Source organism: Cervus canadensis, chromosome 16 (genome assembly GCF_019320065.1).
Source record: "Cervus canadensis isolate Bull #8, Minnesota chromosome 16, ASM1932006v1, whole genome shotgun sequence".
Classification (NCBI taxonomy): domain Eukaryota; kingdom Metazoa; phylum Chordata; class Mammalia; order Artiodactyla; family Cervidae; genus Cervus; species Cervus canadensis.
Genome location: NC_057401.1, coordinates 27467915 through 27476518, shown reverse-complemented (window position 1 = coordinate 27476518; position 8604 = coordinate 27467915). Strand labels below are relative to the sequence as shown.

The 8604-nt window shown below is 37.5% G+C and overlaps 1 pseudogene; it reads left to right on the top strand.

Moving 5' to 3' along the window:
* The first annotated feature begins 2450 nt into the window (after positions 1-2450).
* LOC122454194 lies at positions 2451-3820 on the top strand (annotated as a pseudogene).
* Positions 3821-8604: the final 4784 nt, after the last annotated feature.

Below are 8604 nucleotides of genomic sequence, written 5' to 3'. Positions count from 1 at the left end.
CATCCTCAGACTCAATTTCCCTATTTTTTTTAATTTTAACTTTTTCTTCACAAATCATATATACTGAATACTGTAAGAAAGTATATTTTAAGTAATTTTTCATTTTAGTTCTGTCAGATGCTGTGTGTATGCTGGTAATGCTGTATATTATCACCCTACATATTTAACTACTATGCAGAGTACATCATGAAAAATGCCAGGCTGAATGAAGCACAAGCTAGAATCAAGACTTCTGGGAGAAATATCAACAACTTCAGATATGCAAATGATACCACTTTGATGGCAGAAAGTGAAGAGGAACTAAAGAGCCTCTTTTTTTATTTATTTTTTTTAATTGAAGGATAATTGCTTTACAGAATTTTGTTTTCTGTCAAACCTCAACCTGAATCAGCCATAGGTATACATGGGAGCCTCCCTCCCATCTTCCTCCCCATCCCACCCTTCTAGATTGACACAGAGCCCCTGTTTGAGTTTCTTAGCCATACAGTAATTCCCGTTGGCTATCTATTTTACATATGGCAATGTAAGTTTCCATGTTACTCTTTTCATACATCTCGCCCTCTTCTCTCTCTCCCCATGTCCACAAGGCTATTCTTTATGTCTGTTCTTCCACTGCTGCCCTGTAAGTGAATTCTTCAGTACCATTTTTCTAGATTCCGTATATATGCATTAGAATATGGTACTTATCTTTCTCTTTCTGGCTTACTTCACTCTGTGTAATAGGTTCTGGGTTCATCCACCTCATTAGAACTGACTCCAAGGCATTCATTTTTATGGCTGAGTAATATGCTATTGTGTATATGTACCACAACTTCTTTATCCATTCATCTGTCAATGGACATCTAGGTTGCTTCCATGTTCTAGCTATTGTAAACAGTGCTGCAATGAACAATGCGATACATATGTCTTTTCAATTTTGTTTTCCTCAGGGAATATGCCTAGAAGTGGGATTGCTGGGTCATATGGTAGTTTTATTCCTAGATTTTTTAAGGAATCTCCGTACCATCTTCCATAGTGGTTGTATAGTTCCCTTTTCTCCACACCCTCTCCAGCATTTACTGTTTGTAGATTTTTTGATGATGGCCATTCTGACCAGTGTGAGGTGATATCTCATTGTAATTTTGGTTTGTGTTTCTCTAATAATAAGCGATATTGAGCATTTTTTCATGTGTTTGTTAGCCATCTGTATGTCTTCTTTGGAGAAATGTCTGTTTAGGTCTTTTTCCCACTTTTTTGGGTTGTTTGTTTTTCTGGTATTGAGTTGTATGAGTTGCTTGTATATCTTGGAAATTAATCCTTTGTCAGTTGTTTCATTTGCTATTATTTTCTCCCATTCTGAGGGTTGTCTTGTCACCTTGCTTATAGATTCCTTTGCTGTGCAAAACTTTTTAAGCTTAATCAGATCCCACTTGTTTACTTTTGCTTTTATTTCCATTACTCTAGAAGGTGGGTCATAGAGGATCTTGCTTTGATTTATGCCATCAAGTGTTCTGCCTATGTTTTCCTCTAAGAGTTTTATAGTTTCTGGTCTTACCTCTTGATGAGGGTGAAACAGGAGAGTGAAAAAACTCATGTTTCAGAGTGAAAAAGTCACGTCTGACTCTGCAACCCCATAGACTGTAACCCAGTAGGCTCCTTTGCCCATGGGAATTTTCAAGGCAAGAATACTGGAGTGGGTTGCCATTTCCTTCTCCATGGGATATTTCCAATCTAAGGATCAACCCACGTCTCCTGCGTTGGCAGGCTGATTCTTTACCATGGTGCCACGTGGGAAGCCTGCTGTGTATACAACATACTCCTAATTACATGAGATGTTCTAACTTCACTTTTCAGACTTAAAACTTTTTCAGGGCTCAATATAACACTATTTAATTTTTTTTCTCTAATGTATAAGAATGAGGGATTAATGGCTTATAATCACATGGTTATAATCCAGTATGGAAGAAAAATAAGAATTTTAATGCAAAGATCTATTTAGAAGATAGTTTTTGAGAAATTTTAGAAATAAAGTAAATATACTTAAATATAGTTTCTTAATAGATTGCTGGAAGAGTACTCAAAGAAAAGAAAAGAGACAAGAAACTTTAAAGTAAACAACATTAAAATCCTTAGTAAGCACTTGTATACTAGATCCCTAGGAGGAATTATCACATCTGCTGGGATTTTTCCTAATGTGAATTCCTGGGCTACCAATTAGAAATGGAAAATTACTTGAGTTGTGCATGTAGCCCAAGTAACTAATCAGAGTCTAGGATTCTCCCACACTAGCCTTTGGTCATACCACTAGAAGAAAACAAAGAAAATGTTGACATTGTCAAAGAAGAAACAGGGAGGTCTTTATCTACTTAAAACTAGGATGGGTGGAGTAGAGGGAAGCAGTGAGGTTCTGAAATCTCCTTGAAGCAGCTCAGATTAAAGAAATCAAAGCCACAGTCTTTGCTACCTGGGGAATGGACAGTTTGGGTTCCTTCAGCAATGATCCCTCTGATAAGCCACCTTGCGGAGGCTGCTCCTCCTGCCTCATGGAGCTTTATCTCAAGTGCGCAGTTTCCTTTTTTCCTCTGCTTACCGTGTTTCATTCGAGGATTTGAGTACAAGAAACATCAAAGTGATCATACTTATGAAATAATGACCTCAGATTTTCCTGTTCTTAACCCTAGCTGAACTTCTCAAGAAGAAATGGCCCTTTTACAAGCTGTGATGGACTGTGGCTTTGGAGATCGGCAGGAGTAACCAATCAGATGTGCACCAAGACCAAGGAGGAGCGTGAGAAGCACTCTATTGAAGCATTTCATCAATAACCCTCTGTTCGCATTACCCTGCTGAACCTGAAGCAAGCGGAGGAGGCAAAAACTGCTGACACTGCCATTCCATCTCACTATGCAGATGACCCTCCCCGACCTACCTCTGACTCCTTGCTTTCTCAGGACGTGGCGGGATACATGCCAGCTCAAGCAGATTTCATAGAGCAGTTGGACAATTATGCGAAGTGGGACTTAAGAGATATTGATTTTGTCGAAGATGACTGGGACATTTTACACGCTCTGAAGATGGCTGTAGTAGCTATCTATCATGCCAGGTTAAAGGAGAGACAAAGATTAAAAAAAAGTTATGAGATTAATCAACCTTGGGAAGTTTCAGTTAATGGAACGACGATACCCCAAGGAAGTCCAAGACCTTTATGAAAAAATGAGGCAATTTGCAAGGATAGTGGGGCCAGTGGAGCCTGACAAGTTCATTGAAAGCCAGGCATTGGAATTTGAACTCCGAAGGGAAATCAAAAGGCTCCAGGAATACAGGACAGCAGGCATTACCAATTTTTGTAGCCCCAGAATCTACAATCACCTCAAGAAGAGGAACCCATCAAACGCAGAATGCACTCCGAGATCCCCCAGTACATCCAGGACAGCAGCGTCTGCCTGCAGTGGCTCCGCCCGCAGGCTGACATTGATTCTGGCTTGAGTCATTCTGTTGGAATGACTTCGAATTCAGGTAGACGAAGTGTACTGCCCTTGAAACTCAGTGGCCTCCCTGGCACAGAGAAGTTGAGTGAAAAAAAAAAAAAAAGGAGCTCTGTCAGATGGTGAGGTTGGTCCCAGGAGCTTATTTAGAATACAAATCTATTCTACTGAACAAATGCAACAAGCCAGGGGGCTTGAAACTGGCACAGGCAAGAGCACTCATCAAGATAGACGTGAACAAAACCCAGAAAACCTGTGGTTTCCTCATCTGAGAAGGATACATCACCAAAGCCTGTGAGGCTCCCCAGGAGTGTTGTAGGCCAAAGGGCCGCAGGGCATTCTGGAGCCTCGTTTTTTAACTGACTTCTCATTGAGAAAAGAGGGAAAGCAAAAAGGAAATCTTCAGTTGTATTACAGTCTACTTTCTTCTCCACCCTGCTTTAAAATACTCCTGTTGTTGGTATTGTGCTGCAGAGTTATGTGCTAGATAAGCTATTATTAATTGTGTGTGGGCATTCATTCCTAACACCTCTTGTAACTAAAACAAGAACCATAGTACCTCACATCACAGTAGTGGTAGAAATAGAGCTAAACCAGTCTGTAGTCCCAGGAGTCCAGTTCAGATCCTTGTACCTGTTTGGGAGGTTGGTTTTCTGATTATCTGTTTTGCCTTCAAACATTACAGACAGACGTAAGATAAAGAGGCTATATAAAGAGAAAGCTTTCTCCTTCTGTCTGAGGTTTTCTTTTTAAGCTAACAACTTGTATTTATGAGCAGAAAGGAGGAAAACCTCCCCCCTGATGGTCTTGTCCCAAACTGTACCTTGAACTTGAATGTCTGGCTCTATAATCTGCAGTCTGACTCTCTCATCTGCAGAAGACTTTTCGAGTAGGTTACACCAGATATAAAATGTCTCTGTTATTTTTAGAATGAATGGATTAAAATGTTTTGCTACTTAAAAAAAAAAACTAGGATGAAGAATGCAAGATGCAAACAGCCAGATTATTATTACTTTTTAATCAAGAAGCACCTGAAATAATCCTGCTAAGTTTTCCATTGAGTTCATGGCCTAGAAAATTTAATACAGCCCTCAGAGAGCCTGTGGGCACAACACAAAGGTGCCATCTAAAATTTGAAATATTTAAAGTCCCAGTATAACCTTTAAAAATGCTTGCAAATTTTGTATTCTTCTCCTTAATATATCAATGCTTCTTTTGAAGTAAAAATGGCTTCAGCTACCTACAAGTTAAATTACTAGCCTTTTTCATAAATCTTTGAATAAAATCAATGCTTTCTAAGAGAACCATGCTTATTTCCAGCTTTATATCCCCAAAGCATACTCAGCTGGAGAAGAATGACCCAGAAAAAATCTAAAGGTTTCCATGTAAAGATCATATGCTTAGGATAACACTGAGGTCTCTAGTGCTCCAGAGAAGGACTATCTGCTCTTCAGTTAGTGACGACTTTTGGTATTTTATTCACTCATTCGTGTCTGATTCTTGCAACCTCATGGACTGTAGCCCACCAGGCTCCTCTGTCCATGGGGATTTCCCAGGCAAGAATACTGGAGTGGGTTGCCAGGGGATCTTCCCCACCCAGGGATTGAACCTGAGTTTCCTAAAATGTAGGTTCCCACCAGGGAAGTTGATATTTTAAAGATATTTTTCATTACTAGGGGAACTACTAGTACTACGATACTACTGGTCATGTCTTGAGATCAGAGAAGAAAAAGAAATTACACTTTAGGTTAAACTAAGAAAAATTCAAGGGAAAAACAATGATTTTCCCAGCTTTGGCCATGCTATGCTCATCTTTAGAGCAACAGCAAGTGAACTTAGACGTGAATGCCACGATTTTGCCAAAAGAAAACTGTAAGGTTTTAGGTCCCACAGTAGTCAGACAGCATAAGGTGAGGCAGTATGATTAGAAATCTGAACAAGAACTTTCTTTTCCTTCTTTTTTCAACTGACCATATAACTGACTATATTTGTTGCAGGTGTACAACATAGTTTTTCAACACATACACATTATGAAATGACCTCCATAAATCTAGTAACCATCTATCACCATACAAAGTTTTAAATTATCATTGACTATATTCCCTATGCTGTACATTACCTCCACAGGACTAATTTATTATATGACTAGAAGTTTGTACTGGGCTTCCCTGACAGCTCAGTTGGTAAAGAATCCACCTGCAATTGCAGGAGACCCTGGTTTGATTCCTGGGTTGGGAAGATCCCCTGGAGAAGGGAAAGGCTAGCCACTCCAGTATTCTGGCCTGGAGAATTCCATGGACTGTATAGTCAATGGGGTCACAAAGTCAGACACAACTGAGTGTAAATGCTTTGCTCTGCAAAAGTTTATACTTATTAATCTCCTTTGCCAATTTATCCATTCCTCCACCTGCCTCTCCTTTGGCAACCCACTGGTTTGTTACCTGTATCTATGAGTCTGTTTCTGCTTTGTTTGTTAATTTGTTTTTATGTTCCACATACAAGTGAAATTATACAGGATTTGTCTTTCTCTGACTTTTCTCACTTTGCTTAATACATTCTCGATCCATCTATGTTGTTGTAAATGGAAAGATTTCATTCTTTTTCATGACTAATATTCCATTTCATAAATTAACAACATCTTCTTTATCCATTCACCTATCAATGGACACTTAGGTGGCCTCCAAGTTTTGGCAACTATAAACCACTGTGCTGAACAAAGGGTTGCATATATTTCTTCAAATTAGTGAGTTTTGTTTTCTTTGTATAGATTGCAAAGAGTGGAATTGGTGAGTGGTATGGTAGTTCTATTTTTATTTTTATGAAGAATCTCTATGCTGTCTACCATAGTGGCCACACAAATTTATATTCTAACCAATAGTGTAAGAGGGTTCCCTTTTGTCCACATCCTTTCTAGCATTTATTGCTTGTAGATTTTTTGATGACAACCATTCTAACTGAAGTGAGGTGATACCTCACTGTAGTTTTGATTTGCAACTCTCTAATAATTGGTGATATTGAGAATCTTTTCATGTGTTTGTGTTCCATCTGTATGTCTTCTTTGGAGAAATATCTATTTAGGTCTTCTGCCATTTTTTCACCAGGTTGTTCGTTTTATTATTGAGCATGTGCTGTTTGTATATTTTTGAGATTAATCTTTCATCAGTTGCCTCATTTGCAAATATTTTCTCTCATTCTGAAGACTGTCTTTTTGTTTTGTTTATGGTTTCTTTTGCTGTGGAAAAACTTTTAGGTTTAATTAGGTCCCTTTTGTTTGTTTTTATATTCATTACTCCAGGACATGGGTTACAAAAAAATCTTGCTGCAATTTATGTCAGGGAGTGTTCTGCCTGTTTTCCTCTAAGAGTTTTAGTGTCTGGTCTTACTTTTAATAAGTCTTTAGTCCATTCTGAGGTTTGTGTGCATGTGTGTGTGTGTGTGTGTGTGTGTGTATGGTGTTAAGGAGTGTTCTAATTTCATTCTTTTACATGTAGCTATACAGTTTTCCCAGCACCACTTATTGGTGAGACTGTCCTTTCTCTGTCGTATACTCTTGGATCCTTTGTCACAAATTAGGTGTGTGGGTTTATCTATGGGCTCTCTACACTGCTCCATTGATCTATTTTTTTGGTAATGTGCCAGTACCATACTGTCTTGATTACTGTAGCTTTGTATTATAGTCTGAAGTCAGGGAGCCTGATTCCTCCAGCTCCGTTTTCTTTCTCAAGATTGCTTTGGCTATGTGGGGTCTTTTGTATTTCTATGTAAGTTGTAAAAAAATTTTGTTCTAATTCTATGAAAATTTCCATTGGTAATTTGATAGGGATTACACTGAATTTGTAGACTGCTTTGGGTAGTACTGTTAATTTTTTTTTTTATTATTCTTTTTGTAGTTCTCTCCTTCTTCTTCTATTGCTCTCTTCCCTTGTGACTTGATGACTATCTCTAATGTCATAACTGAATTCCTTTTCTTTTAATGCTTATGTATCTACTGTAGACTTTTGGTTTGTGATTACCATGAAGTGTATAAATAATGACATATAAACAATCTAAAACCTATATATATAGGTATATAGGTTATATATTTTAGGTTATAGGTTATATATTATATATATTATATGGTTATAGGTTATAACCATATATATATATTGTTGTCTCTTTTAGGCTGTCTCTTAAGCTGAAATGCATTTTAAAAGCCTTATATTTTCATACCCCCAAGTTTTTATATTTTTGATGTTATATTTTGCATGTTTTTATTTTGCATATTCTGTAAGTGGTTATTATAGATTTGGATGATTTTTACTACTTTTGTCTTTCAACCTTCTTACTAGTTTTGTAATGTTACTATATGTTTGCCTCTACATGAGATTTTTTTCTTTCATAATTTTCTTATTTCCAGTTGTAGCCGTCTCTTCTCCACTTAGAATAATCCTTTTAACATTTCTTATAAGGCCAATTTAGTGGTGATGAACTCCTTCAGCTTTTGCTTGTATATAAAACTCTAAATGATAATCCTGCCAAGTCAAGTACTCTTGGTTGTCGATTTTTTTCCTATCATATCATTCTACTTCCTTCTAACCTGCAAAGTTTCTTCTGAAAAGTCAGCTTATTGTATTCTGGGAGCTCCCTTGTACATAATTAGTTGTGTCTCCATTGCCACTATTAGTTTCTTTATCTTTCCTTTTTTCATTTTAATTATAGTATGTCTTGGTGTGGACCCTAGATCCATCTTGTTGGGGACTCTCTGTGTTTCTTAGACCTAGATGTCTGTTTCCTTGCCAGGTTAAAGATGTTTTCAGCTATTATTTCTTCAAAAAGTTCTTTGCCCCTTTCTCTATCTCTTCTCCTTCCAAGACCCCTATAATGTGAGTATTCGTGCACTTGATGTTATCCCCAAGGTCCTTTAAACTGTACTAATTTTTCTCATATTTTTTTCTTTTCAGTTTGCATTATTTCCACTACTCTTGTCTTCTAGATCTCTGGTCCATTCTTCTATATCATCTAATCTACTGTTGATTCCCTCTAGTGTACTTTTTATTTCAGTTGTATTCTTCAGTTCTGGTTGATTCTTTATACATTTTTTTATCTCTTTGTTGAAATTCTCATGGTGTTCATCCATTTTTATCCCAAGTTCTGTGACCATATT